The following is a 22453-nucleotide window of genomic DNA, read 5'->3' on the forward strand; positions in this document are numbered from 1 at the left end:
TTGAGTGAAAATTTCCGTTGAGATTTTGGGCAGTTTTGTAAAAACTAGAGACGGGGCGCAGCACGGTCGAATGAACTCGACGCTACGCCACGGTTGGGAGAGGTTGTGGTGGGACGGGACCTTGTTACAGTAAAAAAGCTGAAGTTGATCGAGAGTATTTTGCCTCGTTTCCATTTGCTGTGCCATGCTTTTAATTGTGAGTACTTTTTTCCGTCGATGTTCGCTTCTTTTGACTACCAATCAAAATAAATTCCTTCTGCTACTTTACATGAGCTATATCGACATGATCGACCGGCGATCTCCTCGACATTTTGCACTTCATGTGTATGCACCTGGAGTGTTGTTTTTTTTGGACAGTGGACACTATTTGTAATTGTCAAAGACTAGTCTTCACAGTCGGTGTATCTCAACATATGCATAAAATAACAAACCTGTAAAAATTTGAGCTCAATCGGTCGTCGAAGTTGCAAGAGACTATTGCAGGAAAAAACACCCTTGTCACACGAAGTTGTGTGATTTCTGATGCTTGATTTCGAGACTTCAAATTTTAAACTTGAGGTCTTGAAATCAAATTCGTGGAAAATTACTTCTTTCTCAAAAACTACGTCACTTCAGAGGGAGCTGTTTCTCACAGTGGGTGCGTTCGTTTAGCTTCCCTGGGTCGACCCCGGTGTGTGGCGTTTTTTTCTTCCCAGGACGAGTGTGTGCAGATAATTACCCACGTTCGTCCTGGTAAAAAAAAAACCGCCACGCAACGGGGTCGACCCAGGGGAGCTAAACGAACGCACCCAATGTTTTTACTATCAACCTCTCACCATTACTAAGTAATCAAGAAAGGTTTTATGATGATAATTATTTTGAGTAATACCAATATACTGCCTTTAAACTGGATCTTGCAAAAATAAGTCTCCAAGTTATTTCATAGTGAGCTGTGCAGCGTGGTCCAGAAAATCCACCCAAAACAAAATAAAATCTCACTGTTCAGAATCCCCGCCTTCCGTCAATGCCCACCCCAAAATGGCCGCTGCCGCCGCCCCGGCCCCCCCCCCCCCCCCACACCACACGACTAATAATATTCTTTTAACCCGGATGCGGAGTCAGAAACCCTGTCACATCAGTCAAATTATTAATTTAGGTTTAGACTAAGATTCGGAAATTGTTACCACCTCGCCCCACCAACAGGCATTGCATTGATTTTAATAGCACATTCATCAACGCACGTGTTACTGTGTGGTTTGTTCGAACTTTCCTCCCTCCCCGGGCCCCGTCCTGCGGGGGAGCATCGCGGGGGAGACGTACCCAGGGAAGCTAAACGAATGCACCCAATATAATGCGCATGATCGGGAGTTGTTCATTTTCTGAAATGGGTAGACGAAGATTATTTTTAGGAGGGATGTGCTCACTTGGGTGAGCCCCTGACAAGAGCAAAACGAACGACCACTCACCGCTCTCGTGGTGACGTCGTTTACATGGGTCCAGACCCCAAGTGACCCACTCCACAAGCAGGGCACTGGATGGGGGCTGACATGACCGAGGTGAGCCCCTGGAATGACGTCAAAAATTATTCGAACGCAACGGGGCAGACCGGGGATGACCCAGGGAAGCTTAATGTAATGGGCGAGATTGCACAACTTAAAGAACCCTTGGCTTCGGTTTCAGGCTCCGTTCTCGCGTCTAATGCCCTGCTTGTGCACTGCAGTGTGCACGTCACCAAAGCAAAACAACCTGGGCAAGCCTGAGCCGAATCTGGAGCCGAGGCAGTGGTTTCGAAAAGGGCTTTACACATGATGCACACACATCCACTGACAGTGTGACAGCGGAAACATGGCGTGTTTACATCTTACTGCAGGGCGAAACCGGACAATTGTTTACATTTTTTCAACTGTTCCGTTATTTTTTCTCTCTCTTTTCTCTGGATGTATATATGTGGTAACCCTGCTTGTTAGGTAAGAAAACATTTTAGTGTAATTTGAGCTAATTTAGGCCGGATAAACTGGTGGCGACGTGCGGAAAACTTGCTTAAGTTTCTTAACAAGTTTATAGTTAGGACAGTAATTTTTAGGCATGAGTGTCATTGTTTTAATGAAATCACTGACGAAGGCAGGCAACTTCACATTACTACAGTGCGCACAATTGTTTAAATTGGCTTCCATTAAGTAGCATTTGGATTTCAAAACTATTGCAAGTGTCTCAACCCACAAAAAGGGGGATGATGGAGACTGATCAGTGTCAAATCCTACCTCCATGGTCAAATAAACCACACTTACTCTGCTAGCCTATGGTGAGCCAAAGGGGAAAGAACTAATAACATAAATAAAACAATAATTTGTATGTTAAAAAAGAACATTACAGAATTGGTTTTGCTAACACAAAATGTTGCTGGCAGTGTAAGCACTCTATGTAATCCACAATATAAATAAACTGAAAAACCTGTTGAAGTTTGAGATTGATCGGCCATCTGGGTCACGAAAGAATAGTGAAAAAAAGATTACAAATTTTGCATTGCATCGATGCCAAAACAAAAATTAATAAAATGCTCACTGAGCGATAAAAGCGAAATTAGATAACTTATTTCTCATCAAATATGAAATTTCAGACATAAATATTTCAAGGGATGTCTTCTACTATCATCATCATTAGACCATGTAAGTTTTATGTAAATCTGTGATCTTCATGGTTTTTGTTTCTTACCAATTCTGTAACATTCCTTTAATATACAGGCCCATAACCAGGTTTGTGTTTTCTTTGTGGTATGGGGGGGGGGGGGGGGTGGGGGTGATTTATTTATTTTCATTTTTTTTCGGGGGGGGGTGTTTTTTCTTTTATTAGGGGGTGTTGTTTTTTAGGGGGAAATTGTATTATTTTTTTTTGTGGGTGTTGTTTAAAGGGGCACTGCAACTCACCGATTACGTAGTTTGGTGGTGTAGATCATTGGTAAAATTGGTTTAGATGGTTGCTGTACAAAAAAAATCATCAAAATATCACATTATTGGCGAAAAATGCCGTCAAAGGTCTGCATGTAGTCCCCCTAGCTAGGCTTTTCCAGCCAATTCAACTGTCAAATCTACATTGTACATGACATTGAAGCGCACTGTTGTAAGTACACGGGTGCTTTGTTTATATCAACGTTTGGCTATGAAGCAGCATAATGCTCCAGTCTACCCATTTGTTATACCTCGATAACAGATTGTGAAGTTTGATTGGTCGAGAACCGCATGTACGTTTGTACCATGGCTGCACAGCGGGGTGGGTAACCTGAGTGACGTTAAACGATGTACATCAACTTGATTGTTCCCACCGTTGGACGATTTTCAGCGCTTAGTACGAAACAGTCGCGGGTTCAAGAGAACAGTGAAGAATGGTTTCTTATTTGAACAATGTTCATCTGCTATTAATTAAACGATGCATACTTTGTCGTTAAAATGTTTGAAGATGACAACAAAACTTTGAGAAAAGGAATAATTTTGTTACCAAGGTATAATGAAAAGACGTTGGACCGGACCACGTTGCAAACTGACCCCATCTTTAGTTGTTTTGCTGCGTCCAGCAGCAATACACCTGGTCGACTTTTTTTTTCTTTCTCAAAATGTACAAACTGACGACTAGGACTTGCATGTACTTGCGCGTACGTGTGTTCAATGTTCGATCGAGGCAAAGTCTGCCTGGATTGACGTCACAAAAGGGGTAGGCGGAGTCACCCCCTAACAGCTTTATCTATTTTTTAAACATATAAATAGTTTACAAACAATTACTAAAAAAATTATTTTATTGTTCATAAACATAATATACTCTAATGTATGAAGAAAAGAAAAATCTATTTTCAGGTGACTTTCAATTTTAAACTTTGTGGCTGGTGCCCGACTGAATATTTTGTTAGTAAAGAGATTTTTTATGCAGTATTTTCTGCTAAACATATGTACCATGGGCCCCTGTGTTTCTTCAACGATTTTAAAAGCATCTTGAGTTCGGGGGAACGAAGGGGATCATGTGGGATTCGAAAGCGTTCCTTGTTGGACTGATGAAAGCTTCTTGAGAGGCTGTACTTGAAAGCATGAAGGATTGTAAGTGTATCTTGGAATGTATATGTCGCTGGGTATCTTTAAATGTAATTTGAAGGAACAGAACCATATCTTGGAACGTAAGCGTAGCTTGACTAATTGAAAAATACTTTTTGATAGAATGAAAGCATAGCTTGAAAAAACATATTATAAGCGTATCTTTGAACGCAAGCGTATAAAGAATAAGTTGCGTATCTTGGAATGTAAGCGTGGCTTGACTCAGTATTGAAGGTGTACTTTTGGAAAGAATGAAAGCATAGCTTTACATACATACATACATATAGGGCATTTATATAGCGTCACTACGTCAAGAACGGAAAAATGTATAAGCGTATCTTTGAACGTAAGCGTAGCTCCGTATCTTGGAACATAAGCATAGCTGCCTATCTTGGAATGTAAGCGTATCTTGATTCGGGATTGAAAGCGTACCTTAGTGAATTTAGGTGTAAGAATTATAGAATTTGGGTGTAACTTGAAGGTATACGTAAGTGTATCTTGGAATGTAAGCGTAGCTGGGTATCTATTTGGAACATGAGTCTTTGTAACTAAGCGTAATTCTCATAGGAACTTGCAACTCTTGATTGCTGGACAGTCAAGGTGCGACTATCGCTATTCAACTCACTCGATTAATCGAACTGCTATGACTAAAACTACAAAAGTAGTCGCGACCTGCTTGTTTTGGGGTTCCACTTTTGTCACTCACGACTATTCAGGACAACATAATATACAAAACGCAACCAGACATCACTGACACATTCCTTCAATCATTCCAGCACAAGTTTTACTTCATTGCGCCTGTGGCAAACAGTAAGTCGCGATGCATCTTGGGCAATGGTAGTTAAAGTTTCGCGACTTTAGTATCAAAGTCGTAGCTATTTGAAACGCGACTAGTTGAGTACAAATTTCCACTAGTTGCCCACTGAGTCATTACTTAAAAAATATCAAAGTAAACATTTCATTCAAATAGTTCAAAAATTGTATTTTGTTTTTACAAAATTAAACTTTGAGGAAATTTTGTTTTATCATTATTTTTGTAAGCAACCTTTTAGGCCTATTTAAGAGATGTTAAATTTGGGTCGGGGATAAAGAATATTACATTTTGGTTTTTACCGATACACCGATGTGTGTTAGCACTGTATACTCAGTACTTTCTCAAGTCCTGTGAAAAAAATCACAGGCTTGTTACTTGAGTGGGATTCAAACTCACGACCCTTGCAATTCTTGAGTGTTTTACCAACTAGACTACCGAGATTGCCCAGTAGCTAAAGGCAGTTCAAATCCAATGATTTGGCAGCGGGTACCGCAACGATATAAGAGATGTTAATTTTGCATCGGGGATAAAGAATATAAATTTTGGTTTTTACCCATTCATCGATTAGGGAATAACAGTGCAAGGACCCGTTCTTCACTGCGTGGTAATGACCGGATTGGTGGCTGGCGCTGTTAACAGACCGAGCCACCAACCAAGGTCATTGCCATGCAGTGAAGACCGGGTCCGAACACTGTTATTCCCATTAATAAATACCTTTTTTTAGCAGATTAAACAGCTAAAATTGTCAACATTTTGTGACTTTTTTCTTGGCGGTACTTCCAGACATGTTCAGGCGCTATATTTGGGCTTTCGACGGTTCCAATCTCTTTAGTGCGCTTATCACATATCTGATCTTTGAGACCAGTGACTCTTTTAAATAATGGTCTGTTCAGCGCCTTCACTGGGGTCAAAGGAGGCAAATGATTGGACGATAGCTGTTCTTTGTGCATTAAAACGTGTGCATGAGCTCAGCGTCCATGTAGCATGTTGCTGTAACTGCGCGCACTCAAAATTGATACATTTTCAGCGCGCATACGCGCAAGTGCGCGAAGTTGCAATGAAACTAACATGGGTATAAATAAGCATGCAATTCAGTGCAAGGCACAAGTTTTACACAATGTATGCTGATTTAGGGGCCACTTAATCGCTATTTTCCGAAGACGGTCTTTATACCAACCATTAATACACCCCCACGTGACGGGGTTTTGACCAATAAGAGAATTGAAACCGTCCAAGGTATATTAATTTGTGTTATAACACTGTATACAGTACTCAGTAGGCCTACTTTCCTGAGTCACAGTCATATTTTGCAGCTCAAATAGCCTAATTTGGTCGAAGGTCAAAAAAATGCAGTCAAAGGTCAGCATGTATGTTTTTCCAGCCAATGCAACTGTCAAATCTACATTACATTGTTGGGCACTGTTGTAATAAGTAGACAGGTGCTTTGTTTACATTAACGTTTTACTTGCAGCATAAGAATCCAGTCTACACATATAATGTATAATAAGCAACCGACATAATACACGCATCAGGCAAATCCTTCTCGGACATACATCCAAAGATTGCCCGAAGAACACAAAGAAACTAACCCAAATATGATTGGACCAGTTAAGAACAAGTTAATATTTAAGCGTTTTTATATGTCCGAACTTGAACGACATACCACTGGCACTAACTAGGCCTATAGGGCCTACCGCATTGCCATGACACAGTTTGGAATGCGATTGTGTCATGACATGTTTATGCTCCCGGCGCGCAGGGCCCAAATTCATTAAGCCTGTTAGCACAAACATTTTCTCAGCACAGAATAGTATGGGTTGTATCAGAAATTGGTTACCAGCCCAAATTACTTAAATTTTAAACTTTGTGGCTGGTGCTCAGCTAAATATTTTGTTAGTAAAGACGTTTTTAAGCAATATTTTCTGCTTTTAAAACATATGAACTGGGCCCCTGTGTTTCTTGAAAGAATTTAAATGCATCTTGGTTTAGTAGGAAGGAAGATTATCTTGAGGGATTCGAAAGTGTTCCTTGTTAAACTGATGAAAGCTTCTTGAGAGGTTGTACTTGAAAGCATGAAGGATTGTAAGCGTATCTTGGAATGTAATTTGAAGGAACAGAACCATATCTGGGAACGTTAGCGTAGTAAGCTGCGTATCTTGGAACGTAAGTGTAGCCTGACTCAGTATTGAAAGGATACCTTTGGTAGAATGAAAGCGTAGCTTGAAAAAACTCATAAGGGTATCTTTTAACGTATGCGTAGCTGCGTATCTTGGAACGTAAGCATAGCTGTGTATCTTGGAATGTATAAATTAAACAAATCTTGATTCGGGATTGAAAGCGTACTTTAGTGATTAGAATTTTGGTGTAACTTGAAGGTATACGTAAGCATATCTTCTCTTGGAATGTAAGAGTAGCTGGGTATCTATTTGGAACATAAGCATATGAGTTTTTGTAACTAAGCGTAGTTCTTATAGGAACTTGCAACCTTTGATTGCTGGACAGTCGAGACGCGACTATCGCTATTCAACTCACTTGATTAATCGAGCTGCCACGACTAAAACTACAAAAGTAGTCGCGACCTGCTTGGTTCCACTTTGGTCACTCACGACTTTTCAAGACAACATAATTTACAAAAAAACATCCAGACATCACTTCAATCATTCCGGCACGAGTTATTTCATTGCACCTGTGGCAAACAGTATGTCGCGATGCATCTTGGGCAATGGTAGTTAAAGTTTCGCTACTATAGTATCTAAGTGGCAGCTATTTGAAACGCTACTAGTCTAGTACAGAATACCACTAGTTGCCCACTTAGTCAATACCTCAAAAATCTCAAAGTAAACATTTCATTCAAATAATTCACAAATATTATTTAGTTTTTGGTTTTTATCCATACAACGATATGTGTAAGCACTTATACTCAGTACTTTCCCGAGTCCTGTGAAAAAATATCACAGGCATGTTATTTGGGTTGGATTCAAACCCACGACCCTACTCTAGAGCAGTGTCTGACCAACTTGACTGCCGAGGTTGCCCGGTCTCTAGCTAGAGGCAGTTCAAATCCTATGTTTTGGCATAGGGTACCGCAACGATATAAGAGATGTTTAATTTGCATTGGGGGTAAAGATGATAAACTTTGGTTTTTACCCATACACCGATGTGTGTTAGCACTGTATACCCAGTACTTCCTCAAGTCCTGTGAAAAACTATCACAGGCATGTTACTGGGGTGGGATTCGAACCCACGACCCTTGCAATTCTACAGCAGTGTCTCACTAACTTTATAACCTTATAAAAAATTCTTAAGCACCTGTCCTTTTTACTAGGGGCTCCGGTTTTGAATTCATTTTTTTTCCATAAACAATTGTGATGGCGCCAGACCGAAAGATCCCCACCTTTGAGGGCCGAGAAGACTCCCCAGGAGAGTCCATTCCAGTGGGGGAGATGTGGCGCCAATGACAAATGCATTGAAGAAGTATAACGTGAAAGAAGAGCAGAAAGGTCAGTTCCTTCTTGATTACTTGCGTGCAGGCCCGAAGATCGAAGTAAGGTTCCTCCTCTCTGGTGGGAAAAGGGCCCAGGATTGTTTGGAGTATCTTCAGTCCTAATACGGAGAACCACCTACGAGTGGGGTATTACAGCGCCAGTTCTTGCCATCCGCCAACGCCAAGGTGAGTCAATCCGCCAGTATGCTATTGACTTAGAGAGACTCTTTCATCGATTGCAAAAAAAGGATCCAGGCCTGTACAAAACCCCTGACACAATCATTAAGGAACAATAGGTGGATGGGATCGAGACAGAGGGACTGCGTCACTCAAGTGAAGAGGGATGAATGCGAACATGCTCATCATCAAATGACACCTCGAAGTGCATCTGCTCTGCATGTTCAAGAAAATTCAAGGACAGAGTCATTTGCTTGGAGGAGCAGATGAAGAAAATTATTGACAAACTAGATGCCATCACGAGTCATGCCAATATCTCCTTCCCCAGCAGTGGTCCCATGTGTTGTGTAACGCATGTAAAAGAACCCAGTGTACTTATCGAAAAGAGAAGGGGTTCGCCCCGGTGTTCCTGGCTGTGGCTGCTTAATGCGCCGTAGCACCTTGTAAACCCTTATAAGGTGCTAACTAATTGGGTCTCAAAAATTCATCACTGCAATAACCTATCTTTCTGAAAGTTTGTATATACTCAGCGCTTTGAGTACCTTGTTTGGTAGATACGTGCGCTATATAAGACTTCGATATTATTATTCAGGTTGGCTGTTTAATGAATGACTTGGACGTTGACTGGACCATCTAACGGAGTTGCTGGGATCGACCTGTCGCTGTTTCTGGATGCCTTACTCTCAACTTCAACAGGTAGATATTTTTTGTATAAATAAATTATTCTATAATATTAATGACCTACAAAAGCTCTATTAAATTCATAATGTTCATGTTTTCAGTTTTTGGTATGTGTTATTCAGGTTGGCTGTTTGAAGACTGACTGGGACATTGACTGAACCATCTAACAGAGTTGCTGGGATCGACCTGTCGCTGTTTCTGTATGCCTTACTCTCTACTTCAACAGGTAGATATTTTTTGTATAAATAAATTAGTCTGTAACATTTACAATCTGTCAAAGCTCTATTTAATTTTGAATCTTCCTGCTTCTAGTTTTTGGTATGTGTTATTCAGGTTGGCTGTTTAATGAATGACTTGGACAATAACTGAACCATCTAACGGAGTTGCTGGGATCGACCTGTCGCTGTATCTGGATGCCTTACTCTCTACTTCAACAGGTATATATTTTTTGTGTAAATAAATTAGTCTATAACATTTACAATCTTCAAAAGCTCTATTTAATTCAAAGTCTCCTACTTTTAGTTTTTGGTATGTGTTATTCAGGTTGGCTGTTTGATGACTGAGAGGGATGTTGACTGAACCATCTAACGGAGTTGCTGGGATCGACCTGTCGCTGTTTCTGGATGCCTTACTTTCTACTTCAACAGGTAGATATTTTTTGTTTAAATAAATTAGTCTATATCATTTACAATCTTCAAAAGCTCTATTTAATTCAAAGTCTTCCTGCTTTTAGTTTTTGGTATGTGTTATTCAGATTACTGTTTGATGACTGACTGGGACGTTGACTGAACCATCTAGCGAAGTTGCTGGGATCGACCTGTCGCTGTATCTGGATGCCTTACTCTCTACTTTAACAGGTACATTTTTTTTGTATCAATAAATAAGTCTATAACATTTACAATCTGTCAAAGCTCTATTTAATTCTGAATTTTCCTGCTTTAAGTTTTTGGTATGTGTTATTCAGGATGGCTGTTTAATGAATGACTGGGACAATGACTGAACCATCTAACAGAGTTGCTGGGAACGACCTGTCGCTGTATCTGGATGCCTTACTCTCTACTTCAACACGTAGATTTTTTTGTGTAAATAAATTAGTCTATAACATTTATAATCTACAAAAGCCCTATTTAATTCACAATCTTCATTCTATTAGTTTTTGGCATGTGTTATTCAGGTTGGCTGTTTGAAGACTGACTGGGACGTTGACTGAACCATCTAACGGAGTTGCTGGGATCGACCTGTCGCTGTATCTGGATGCCTCACTCTCTACTTCAACAGGTAGATAGTTTTTGTATAAATAAATTAGTCTATAACATTTACAATCTGTCAAAGCTCTATTTAATTCTGAATCTTCCTGCTTTTAGTTTTTGGTATGTGTTATTCAGGTTGGCTGTTTAATGACTGACTGGGACATTGACTGAACCATCTAACGAAGTTACTGGGATCGACCTGTCGCTGTATCTGGATGCCTTACTCTCTACTTCAACAGTTAGATATTTTTTGTATCAATAAATTAGTCTATAACATTTACAATCTTCAAAAGCTTTATTTAATTCAAAGTCTTCCTACTTTTAGTTTTTGGTATGTGTTATTCAGATTACTGTTTGATGACTGACTGGGACGTTGACTGAACTATCTAACGGAGTTGCTGGGATCGACCTGTCGCTGTTTCTGGATGCCTTACTTTCTACTTTAATGGGAAAATATATTTTGTATAAATAAATTAGTCTATAACATTTACAATCTTCAAAAGCTCTATTTAATTCAAAGTCTTCCTGCTTTTAGTTTTTGGTATGTGTTATTCAGATTACTGTTTGATGACTGACTGGGACATTGACTGAACCATCTAACGAAGTTACTGGGATCAACCTGTCGCTGTATCTGGATACCTTACTCTCTACTTTAACAGGTATATATTTTTTGTATAATTAAATGAGTCTATAACATTTACAATCTGTCTGAGCTCTTTTTAATTCTGAATCTTCCTGCTTTTAGTTTTTGGTATGTGTTATTCAGGTTCGCTGTTTAATGAATGACTGGGACAATGACTGAACCATCTAACGGAGTTGCTGGGATCGACCTGTCGCTGTTACTGGATGGCTTACTCTCTACTTCAACAGTTAGATATTTTTTGTATAAATAAATTAGTCTATAACATTTACAATCTTCAAAAGCTCTATTTAATTCAAAATCTTCCTACTTTTAGTTTTTGGTATGTGTTATTCAGATTACTGTTTGATGACTGATTGGGACGTTGACTGAACTATCTAACGGAGTTGCTGGGATCGACCTGTCGCTGTTTCTGGATGCTTTACTCTCTACTTCAACAGTTAGATATTTTTTGTATAAATAAATTAGTCTATAACATTAACAATCTTCAAAAGCTCTGTTTAATTCAAAGTCTTCCTACTTTTAGTTTTTGGTATGTGTGTTATTCAGGTTGGCTGTTTGATGAATGACTGGGACAATGACTGAACTATCTAACGGAGTTGCTGGGATCGACCTGTCGCTGTTTCTGGATGCTTTACTCTCTACTTCAACAGTTAGATATTTTTTGTATAAATAAATTAGTCTATAACAGTTACAATCTTCAAAAGCTCTAATTAATTCAAAGTCTTCCTACTTTTAGTTTTTGGTATGTGTTATTCAGGTTGGCTGTTTGATGAGTGAGAGGGACGTTGACTGGACCATCTAGCGGAGTTGCTGGGATCGACCTGTCGCTGTTTCTGGATGCCTTACTTTCTACTTCAACAGGTAGATATTTTTTGTATGAATAAATTAGTCTATAACATTTACAATCTTCAAAAGCTCTATTTAATTCAAAGTTTTCCTGCTTTTAGTTTTTGGTATGTGTTATTCAGATTACTGTTTTATGACTGACTGGGACGTTGACTGAACCATCTAACGGAGTTGCTGGGATCGACCTGTCGCTGTATCTGGATGCCTCACTCTCTACTTCAACAGGTAGATAGTTTTTGTATAAATAAATTAGTCTATAACATTTACAATCTGTCAAAGCTCTATTTAATTCTGAATCTTCCTGCTTTTAGTTTTTGGTATGTGTTATTCAGGTTGGCTGTTTAATGACTGACTGGGACATTGACTGAACCATCTAACGAAGTTACTGGGATCGACCTGTCGCTGTATCTGGATGCCTTACTCTCTACTTTAACAGCTACATATTTTTTTGTATAAATAAATAAGTCTATAACATTTACAATCTGTCAAAGCTCTATTTATTTCTGAATCTTCCTGCTTTTAGTTTTTGGTATGTGTTATTCAGGTTTGCTGTTTAATGAATGACTGGGACAATGACTGAACCATCTAACGGAGTTGCTGGGATCGACCTGTCGCTGTTTCTGGATGCCTTACTCTCTACTTCAACAGTTAGATATTTTTTGTATAAATAAATTAGTCTATAACATTTACAATCTTCAAAAGCTTTATTTAATTCAAAGTCTTCCTACTTTTAGTTTTTGGTATGTGTTATTCAGGTTGGCTGTTTACTGACTGACTGGAACAATGACTGAACTATCTAACGGAGTTGCTGGGATCGACCTGTCGCTGTTTCTGGATGCCTTACTTTCTACTTTAATGGGAAAATATATTTTGTATAAATAAATTAGTCTATAACATTTACAATCTTCAAAAGCTCTATTTAATTCAAAGTCTTCCTGCTTTTAGTTTTTGGTATGTGTTATTCAGATTACTGTTTGATGACTGACTGGGACATTGACTGAACCATCTAACGAAGTTACTGGGATCAACCTGTCGCTGTATCTGGATACCTTACTCTCTACTTTAACAGGTATATATTTTTTTGTATAATTAAATAAGTCTATAACATATACAATCTGTCTTAGCTCTTTTTAATTCTGAATCTTCCTGCTTTTAGTTTTTGGTATGTGTTATTCAGGTTCGCTGTTTAATGAATGACTGGGACAATGACTGAACCATCAAACTGAGTTGCTGGGATCGACCTGTCGCTGTTACTGGATGCCTTACTCTCTACTTCAACAGTTAGATATTTTTTGTATAAATAAATTAGTCTATAACATTTACAATCTTCAAAAGCTCTATTTAATTCAAAATCTTCCTACTTTTAGTTTTTGGTATGTGTTATTCAGATTACTGTTTGATGACTGACTGGGACGTTGACTGAACTATCTAACGGAGTTGCTGGGATCGACCTGTCGCTGTTTCTGGATGCTTTACTCTCTACTTCAACAGTTAGATATTTTTTGTATTAATAAATTAGTCTATAACATTAACAATCTTTAAAAGCTCTGTTTAATTCAAAGTCTTCCTACTTTTAGTTTTTGGTATGTGTGTTATTCAGGTTGGCTGTTTGATGAATGACTGGGACATTGACTGGACCATCTAACGGAGTTGCTGGGATCGACCTGTCGCTGTATCTGGATGCCTTACTCTCTACTTCAACAGTTAGATATTTTTTGTATAAATAAATTAGTCTATAACATTAACAATCTTCAAAAGCTCTGTTTAATTCAAAGTCTTCCTACTTTTAGTTTTTGGTATGTGTGTTATTCAGGTTGGCTGTTTGATGAATGACTGGGACATTGACTGAACCATCTAACGGAGTTGCTGGGATCGACCTGTCGCTGTTTCTGGATGCCTTACTCTACTTCAACAGGTAGATATTGTTTGTATAAATAAATTAGTCTATAACATTTACAATCTTCAAAAGCTCTATTTAATTCAAAGTCTTCCTGCTTTTAGTTTTTGGTATGTGTTATTCAGATTACTGTTTGATGACTGACTGGGACATTGACTGAACCATCTAACGAAGTTACTGGGATCAACCTGTCGCTGTATCTGGATACCTTACTCTCTACTTTAACAGGTATATATTTTTTGTATAATTAAATAAGTCTATAACATTTACAATCTGTCTCAGCTCTTTTTAATTCTGAATCTTCCTGCTTTTAGTTTTTGGTATGTGTTATTCAGGTTCGCTGTTTAATGAATGACTCGGACAATGACTGAACCATCTAACGGAGTTGCTGGGATCGACCTGTCGCTGTTACTGGATGCCTTACTCTCTACTTCAACAGTTAGATATTTTTTGTATAAATAAATTAGTCTATAACATTTACAATCTTCAAAAGCTCTATTTAATTCAAAGTCTTCCTACTTTTAGTTTTTGGTATGTGTTATTCAGATTACTGTTTGATGACTGACTGGGACGTTGACTGAACTATCTAACGGAGTTGCTGGGATCGACCTGTCGCTGTTTCTGGATGCTTTACTCTCTACTTCAACAGTTAGATATTTTTTGTATTAATAAATTAGTCTATAACATTAACAATCTTTAAAAGCTCTGTTTAATTCAAAGTCTTCCTACTTTTAGTTTTTGGTATGTGTGTTATTCAGGTTGGCTGTTTGATGAATGACTGGGACATTGACTGGACCATCTAACGGAGTTGCTGGGATCGACCTGTCGCTGTATCTGGATGCCTTACTCTCTACTTCAACAGTTAGATATTTTTTGTATAAATAAATTAGTCTATAACATTAACAATCTTCAAAAGCTCTGTTTAATTCAAAGTCTTCCTACTTTTAGTTTTTGGTATGTGTGTTATTCAGGTTGGCTGTTTGATGAATGACTGGGACATTGACTGAACCATCTAACGGAGTTGCTGGGATCGACCTGTCGCTGTTTCTGGATGCCTTACTCTACTTCAACAGGTAGATATTGTTTGTATAAATAAATTAGTCTATAACATTTACAATCTTCAAAAGCTCTATTTAATTCAAAGTCTTCCTGCTTTTAGTTTTTGGTATGTGTTATTCAGATTACTGTTTGATGACTGACTGGGACATTGACTGAACCATCTAACGAAGTTACTGGGATCAACCTGTCGCTGTATCTGGATACCTTACTCTCTACTTTAACAGGTATATATTTTTTGTATAATTAAATAAGTCTATAACATTTACAATCTGTCTCAGCTCTTTTTAATTCTGAATCTTCCTGCTTTTAGTTTTTGGTATGTGTTATTCAGGTTCGCTGTTTAATGAATGACTCGGACAATGACTGAACCATCTAACGGAGTTGCTGGGATCGACCTGTCGCTGTTACTGGATGCCTTACTCTCTACTTCAACAGTTAGATATTTTTTGTATAAATAAATTAGTCTATAACATTTACAATCTTCAAAAGCTCTATTTAATTCAAAATCTTCCTACTTTTAGTTTTTGGTATGTGTTATTCAGATTACTGTTTGATGACTGACTGGGACGTTGACTGAACTATCTAACGGAGTTGCTGGGATCGACCTGTCGCTGTTTCTGGATGCTTTACTCTCTACTTCAACAGTTAGATATTTTTTGTATAAATAAATTAGTCTATAACATTAACAATCTTCAAAAGCTCTGTTTAATTCAAAGTCTTCCTACTTTTAGTTTTTGGTATGTGTGTTATTCAGGTTGGCTGTTTGATGAATGACTGGGACAATGACTGAACCATCTAACGGAGTTGCTGGGATCGACCTGTCGCTGTTACTGGATGCCTTACTCTTTACTTCAACAGTTACATATTTTTTGTATAAATAAATTAGTCTATAACAGTTACAATCTTCAAAAGCTCTAATTAATTCAAAGTCTTCCTACTTTTAGTTTTTGGTATGTGTTATTCAGGTTGGCTGTTTGATGAGTGAGAGGGACGTTGACTGGACCATCTAACGGAGTTGCTGGGATCGACCTGTCGCTGTTTCTGGATGCCTTACTTTCTACTTCAACAGGTAGATATTTTTTGTATGAATAAATTAGTCTATAACATTTACAATCTTCAAAAGCTCTATTTAATTCAAAGTTTTCCTGCTTTTAGTTTTTGGTATGTGTTATTCAGATTACTGTTTGATGACTGACTGGGACGTTGACTGAACCATCTAACGAAGTTACTGGGATCGACCTGTCGCTGTATCTGGATGCCTTACTCTCTACTTTAACAGTTAGATATTTTTTGTATAAATAAATTAGTCTATAACATTTACAATCTGTCAAAGCTCTATTTATTTCTGAATCTTCCTGCTTTTAGTTTTTGGTATGTGTTATTCAGGTTTGCTGTTTAATGAATGACTGGGACAATGACTGGACCATCTAACGGAGTTGCTGGGATCGACCTGTCGCTGTTACTGGATGCCTTACTCTCTACTTCAACAGGTAGATATTTTTTGTATAAATAAATTAGTCTATAACATTTACAATCATCAAAAGCTCTATTTAATTCAAAGTCTTCCTACTTTTAGTTTTTGGTATGTGTTATTCAGATTACTGTTTGATGACTGACTGGGACGTTGACTGTACTATCTAACGGAGTTCCTGGGATCGACCTGTCGCTGTTTCTGGATGCCTTACTTTCTACTTTAAAGGGAAAATATATTTTGTATAATTAAATTAGTCTATAACATTTACAATCTTCAAAGGCTCTATTTTATTCAAAGTCTTCCTGCTTTTAGTTTTTGGTATGTGTTATTCAGATTACTGTTTGATGACTGACTGGGACGTTGACTGAACCATCTAACGAAGTTACTGGGATCGACCTGTCGCTGTATCTGGATGCCTTACTCTCTACTTTAACAGTTAGATATTTTTTGTATAAATAAATTAGTCTATAACATTTACAATCATCAAAAGCTCTATTTAATTCAAAGTCTTCCTACTTTTAGTTTTTGGTATGTGTTATTCAGATTACTGTTTGATGACTGACTGGGACGTTGACTGAACTATCTAACGGAGTTGCTGGGATCGACCTGTCGCTGTTTCTGGATGCCTTACTTTCTACTTTAAAGGGAAAATATATTTTGTATAATTAAATTAGTCTATAACATTTACAATCTTCAAAAGCTCTATTTGATTCAAAGTCTTCCTGCTTTTAGTTTTTGGTATGTGTTATTCAGATTATTGTTTGATGACCGACTGGGACATTGACTGAACCATCTAACGAAGTTACTGGGATCAACCTGTCGCTGTATCTGGATACCTTACTCTCTACTTTAACAGGTATATATTTTTTGTATAATTAAATAAGTCTATAACATTTACAATCTGTCTTAGCTCTATTTAATTCTGAATCTTCCTGCTTTTAGTTTTTGGTATGTGTTATTCAGGTTCGCTGTTTAATGAATGACTGGGACAATGACTGAACCATCTAACGGAGTTGCTGGGATCGACCTGTCGCTGTTACTGGATGCCTTACTCTCTACTTCAACAGTTAGATATTTTTTGTATAAATAAATTAGTCTATAACATTTACAATCTTCAAAAGCTCTATTTAATTCAAAATCTTCCTACTTTTAGTTTTTGGTATGTGTTATTCAGATTACTGTTTGATGACTGACTGGGACGTTGACTGAACCATCTAACGGAGTTGCTGGGATCGACCTGTCGCTGTTTCTGGATGCTTTACTCTCTACTTCAACAGTTAGATATTTTTTGTATAAATAAATTGGTCTATAACATTTACAATCTTCAAAAGCTCTGTTTAATTCAAAGTCTTCCTACTTTTAGTTTTTGGTATGTGTGTTATTCAGGTTGGCTGTTTGATGAATGACTGGGACAATGACTGAACCATCTAACGGAGTTGCTGGGATCGACCTGTCGCTGTTACTGGATGCCTTACTCTTTACTTCAACAGTTAGATATTTTTTGTATAAATAAATTAGTCTATAACATTTACAATCTTCAAAAGCTCTATTTAATTCAAAGTTTTCCTGCTTTTAGTTTTTGGTATGTGTTATTCAGATTACTGTTTGATGACTGACTGGGACGTTGACTGAACCATCTAACGAAGTTACTGGGATCGACCTGTCGCTGTATCTGGATGCCTTACTCTCTACTTTAACAGGTACATATGTTTTTTGTATAAATAAATAAGTCTATCACATTTACAATCTGTCAAAGCTCTATTTATTTCTGAATCTTCCTGCTTTTAGTTTTTGGTATGTGTTATTCAGGTTTGCTGTTTAATGAATGACTGGGACAATGACTGAACCATCAAACTGAGTTGCTGGGATCGACCTGTCGCTGTTTCTGGATGCCTTACTTTCTACTTCAACAGGTAGATATTTTTTGTGTAAATAAATTAGTCTATGACATTTATAATCTACAAAAGCCCTATTAAATTCACAATCTTCATGCTATTAGTTTTTGGTATGTGTTATTCAGGTTGGCTGTTTGAAGACTGACTGGGACGTTGACTGGACCATCTAACGGAGTTGCTGGGATCGACCTGTCGCTATTTCTGTATGCCTTACTTTCTACTTCAACAGGTAGATATTTTTTGTATAAATAAATTAGTCTATAACATTTACAATCTTCAAAAGCTCTATTTAATTCAAAGTCTTCCTACTTTTAGTTTTTGGTATGTGTTATTCAGATAACTGTTTGATGACTGACTGGGACGTTGACTGAACCATCTAACAGAGTTGCTGGGATCGACCTGTCGCTGTTTCTGGATGCCTTACTTTCTACTTTAAAGGGAAAATATATTTTGTATAAATAAATTAGTCTATAACATTTACAATCTTCAAAAGCTCTATTTAATTCAAAGTCTTCCTGCTTTTAGTTTTTTGTATGTGTTATTCAGATTACTGTTTGATGACTGACTGGGACATTGACTGAACCATCTAACGAAGTTACTGGGATCAACCTGTTGCTGTATCTGGATACCTTACTCTCTACTTTAACAGGTACATATTTTTTGTATAATTAAATAAGTCTATAACATTTACAATCTTCAAAAGCTCTATTTAATTCAAAGTCTTCCTGCTTTTAGTTTTTGGTATGTGTTATTCAGATTACTGTTTGATGACTGACTGGGACGTTGACTGAACCATCTAACGTAGTTGCTGGGATCGACCTGTCGCTGTTTCTGGATGCCTTACTTTCTACTTTAAAGGGAAAATATATTTTGTATAAATAAATTAGTCTATAACATTTACAATCTTCAAAAGCTCTATTTAATTCGAAGTCTTCCTGCTTTTAGTTTTTGGTATGTGTTATTCAGATTACTGTTTGATGACTGACTGGGACATTGACTGAACCATCTAACGAAGTTACTGGGATCGACCTGTCGCTGTATCTGGATACCTTACTCTCTACTTTAACAGGTACATATTTTTTGTATAAATAATTAAGTCTATAACATTTACAATCTGTCTCAGCTCTATTTAATTCTGAAACTTCCTGCTTTTAGTTTTTGGTATGTGTTATTCAGGTTGGCTGTTTACTGACTGACTGGAACAATGACTGAACCATCTAACGGAGTTGCTGGGATCGACCTGTCGCTGTTTCTGGATGCCTTACTCTCTCTACTTCAACAGGTTGTTATTTTTTGTATAAATAAATTAGTCTATAACATTTACAATCTTCAAAAGCTCTATTTAATTCAAAGTCTTCCTACTTTTAGTTTTTGGTATGTGTTATTCAGATTACTGTTTGATGACTGACTGCGACGTTGACTGGACCATCTAACGGAGTTGCTGGGATCAAGCTGTCGCTGTTTCTGGATGCCTTACTTTCTACTTCAACAGGTAGATATTTTGTGTATAAATTAGTCTATAACATTTACAAACGGTCAAAGCTCTATTTAATTCTGAATCTTCCTGCTTTTAGTTTTTGGTATGTGTTATTCAGGTTGGCTGTTTACTGACTGACTGGAACAATGACTGAACCATCTAACGGAGTTGCTGGGATCGACCTGTCGCTGTTTCTGGATGCCTTACTCTCTCTACTTCAACAGGTTGTTATTTTTTGTATAAATAAATTAGTCTATAACATTTACAATCTTCAAAAGTTCTATTTAATTCAAAGGCTTCCTGCTTTTAGTTTTTAGTATGTGTTATTCAGGTTGGCTGTTTGATGATTGACTGGACGTTGACTGAACCATCTAACGAAGTTGCTGGGATCGACCCGTCGCTGTATCTGGATGCCTTACTCTCTTATTTAACAGGTACATATTTTTTGTATAAATAATTTAGTCTATAACATTTACAATCTTCAAAAGTTCTATTTAATTCAAAGGCTTCCTGCTTTTAGTTTTTAGTATGTGTTATTCAGGTTGGCAGTTGATGACTGACTGGGACGATGACTGAACCATCTAACGGAGTTGCTGGGATCGACCTGTCGCTGTTTCTGGATGCCTTACTCTCTACTTCAACAGGTAGATATATTTGTATGAATACATTAGTCTATAACATTTACAATCTGTCAAAGCTCTATTTAATTCTGAATCTTCCTGGTTTTAGTTTTTTTGTATGTGTTATGCAGGTTGGCTGTTTAGTGACTGACTGGGACGTTGACTGAACCATCTAACGAAGTTGCTGGGATCGACCTGTCGCTGTATCTGGATGCCTTACTCTCTACTTTAACAGGTACATATTTTTTGTATAAATAAATTAGTCTATAACATTTACAATCTGTCAAAGCTCTATTTAATTCTGAATCTTCCTGCTTTTAGTTTTTGGTATGTGTTATTCAGGTTGGCTGTTTGATGACTGACTGGGACGTTGACTGAACCATCTAACGAGGTTGCTGGGATCGACCTGTCGCTGTATCTGTATGCCTTACTTTCTACTTTAACAGGTACTAATTTTTTTGTATAAATAAGTTAGTCTATAACATTTACAAACGGTCAAAGCTCTATTTAATTCTGAATCTTCCTGCTTTTAGTTTTTGGTATGTGTTATTCAGGTTGGCTGTTTGATTACTGACTGGGACGTTGACTGAACCATCTAACGAGGTTGCTGGGATCGACCTGTCGCTGTATCTGTATGCCTTACTTTCTACTTTAACAGGTACTAATTTTTTTGTATAAATAAGTTAGTCTATAACATTTACAAACGGTCAAAGCTCTATTTAATTCTGAATCTTCCTGCTTTTAGTTTTTGGTATGTGTTATTCAGGTTGGCTGTTTGATTACTGACTGGGACGTTGACTGAACCATCTAACGGAGTTGCTGGGATCGACCTGTCGCTGTTTCTGGATGCCTTACTTTCTACTTCAACAGGTAGATATTTTTTGTATTAATAAATCAGTCTATAACATTTACAATCTGTCAAAGCTCCATTTAATTCTGAATCTTCCTGCTTTTAGTTTTTGGTATGTGTTATTCAGGTTGGCTGTTTAAAGACTGACTGGGACGTTGACTGAACCATCTTACGGAGTTGCTGGGATCGACCTGTTGGATCTCGATGCCTCACTCTCTACTTCAACAAGTAGTTTTTCTTTCTGTTATTTTTACATTCAAGAAAGTCATCACTAGTAATTTGACATAATACCAAAGGTATGCCACTTTGTTCATAATTCTACTAACCAAACTTACACCTCAAACCCAGTTGCTGCATATGCGGCTTTGCAAACTAACCTAAATCTGCTATGCTCACTTCCCATCTTGCTTGCAAATCCGTGCACATCTCAATTTATCATCTATAACTTCGCACCCTCCGCATTGTTCACGGGGTCAAATGCAACAACCACCCACACCATATATTGCACCTGACATAATTTTTAACTAAAATGAAAAAATTCTTTTTCAAAATGCATTTTCTGATTGTAGGTATTTGTCTTTTTTGTATTTACTGCAATGATGAATTGTGGAACCATCTGCCTTTGGGAGTCCAACTGAAACGTCACGTGTCAATCCAGAGCCATCAATGGAAGCTGTGTACGCTGTGTGAAGGACATTTACTCATCCAATGGAGTTGCTGGGATTGACATGTCGCTGTATCTGGATGCCGTACTCTCTACTTCAACAGGTAGATATTTTTTGTATAAATAAATTAGTCTATAACATTTACAATCTTCAAAAGCTCTATTTAATTCAAAGTCTTCCTGCTTATAGTTTTTGGTATGTGTTATTCAGGTTGGCTGTTTGATGACTGACTGGGACGTTGACTGAACCATCTAACGGAGTTGCTGGGATCGACCTGTCGCTGTTTCTGGATGCCTTACTCTCTCTACTTCAACAGTTAGATATTTTTTGTATAAATAAATTAGTCTATAACATTTACAATCTTCAAAAGCTCTATTTAATACAAAGTCTTCCTACTTTTAGTTTTTGGTATGTGTTATTCAGATTACTGTTTGATGACTGACTGGGACGTTGACTGGACCATCTAACAGAGTTGCTGGGATCGACCTGTCGCTGTTTCTGGATGCCTTACTCTCTACTTCAACAGTTAGATATTTTTTGTATAAATAAATTAGTCTATAACATTT

The sequence above is a fragment of the Asterias amurensis genome, chromosome 7 (genome assembly GCF_032118995.1).
Source record: "Asterias amurensis chromosome 7, ASM3211899v1".
Classification (NCBI taxonomy): Eukaryota; Metazoa; Echinodermata; class Asteroidea; order Forcipulatida; family Asteriidae; genus Asterias; species Asterias amurensis.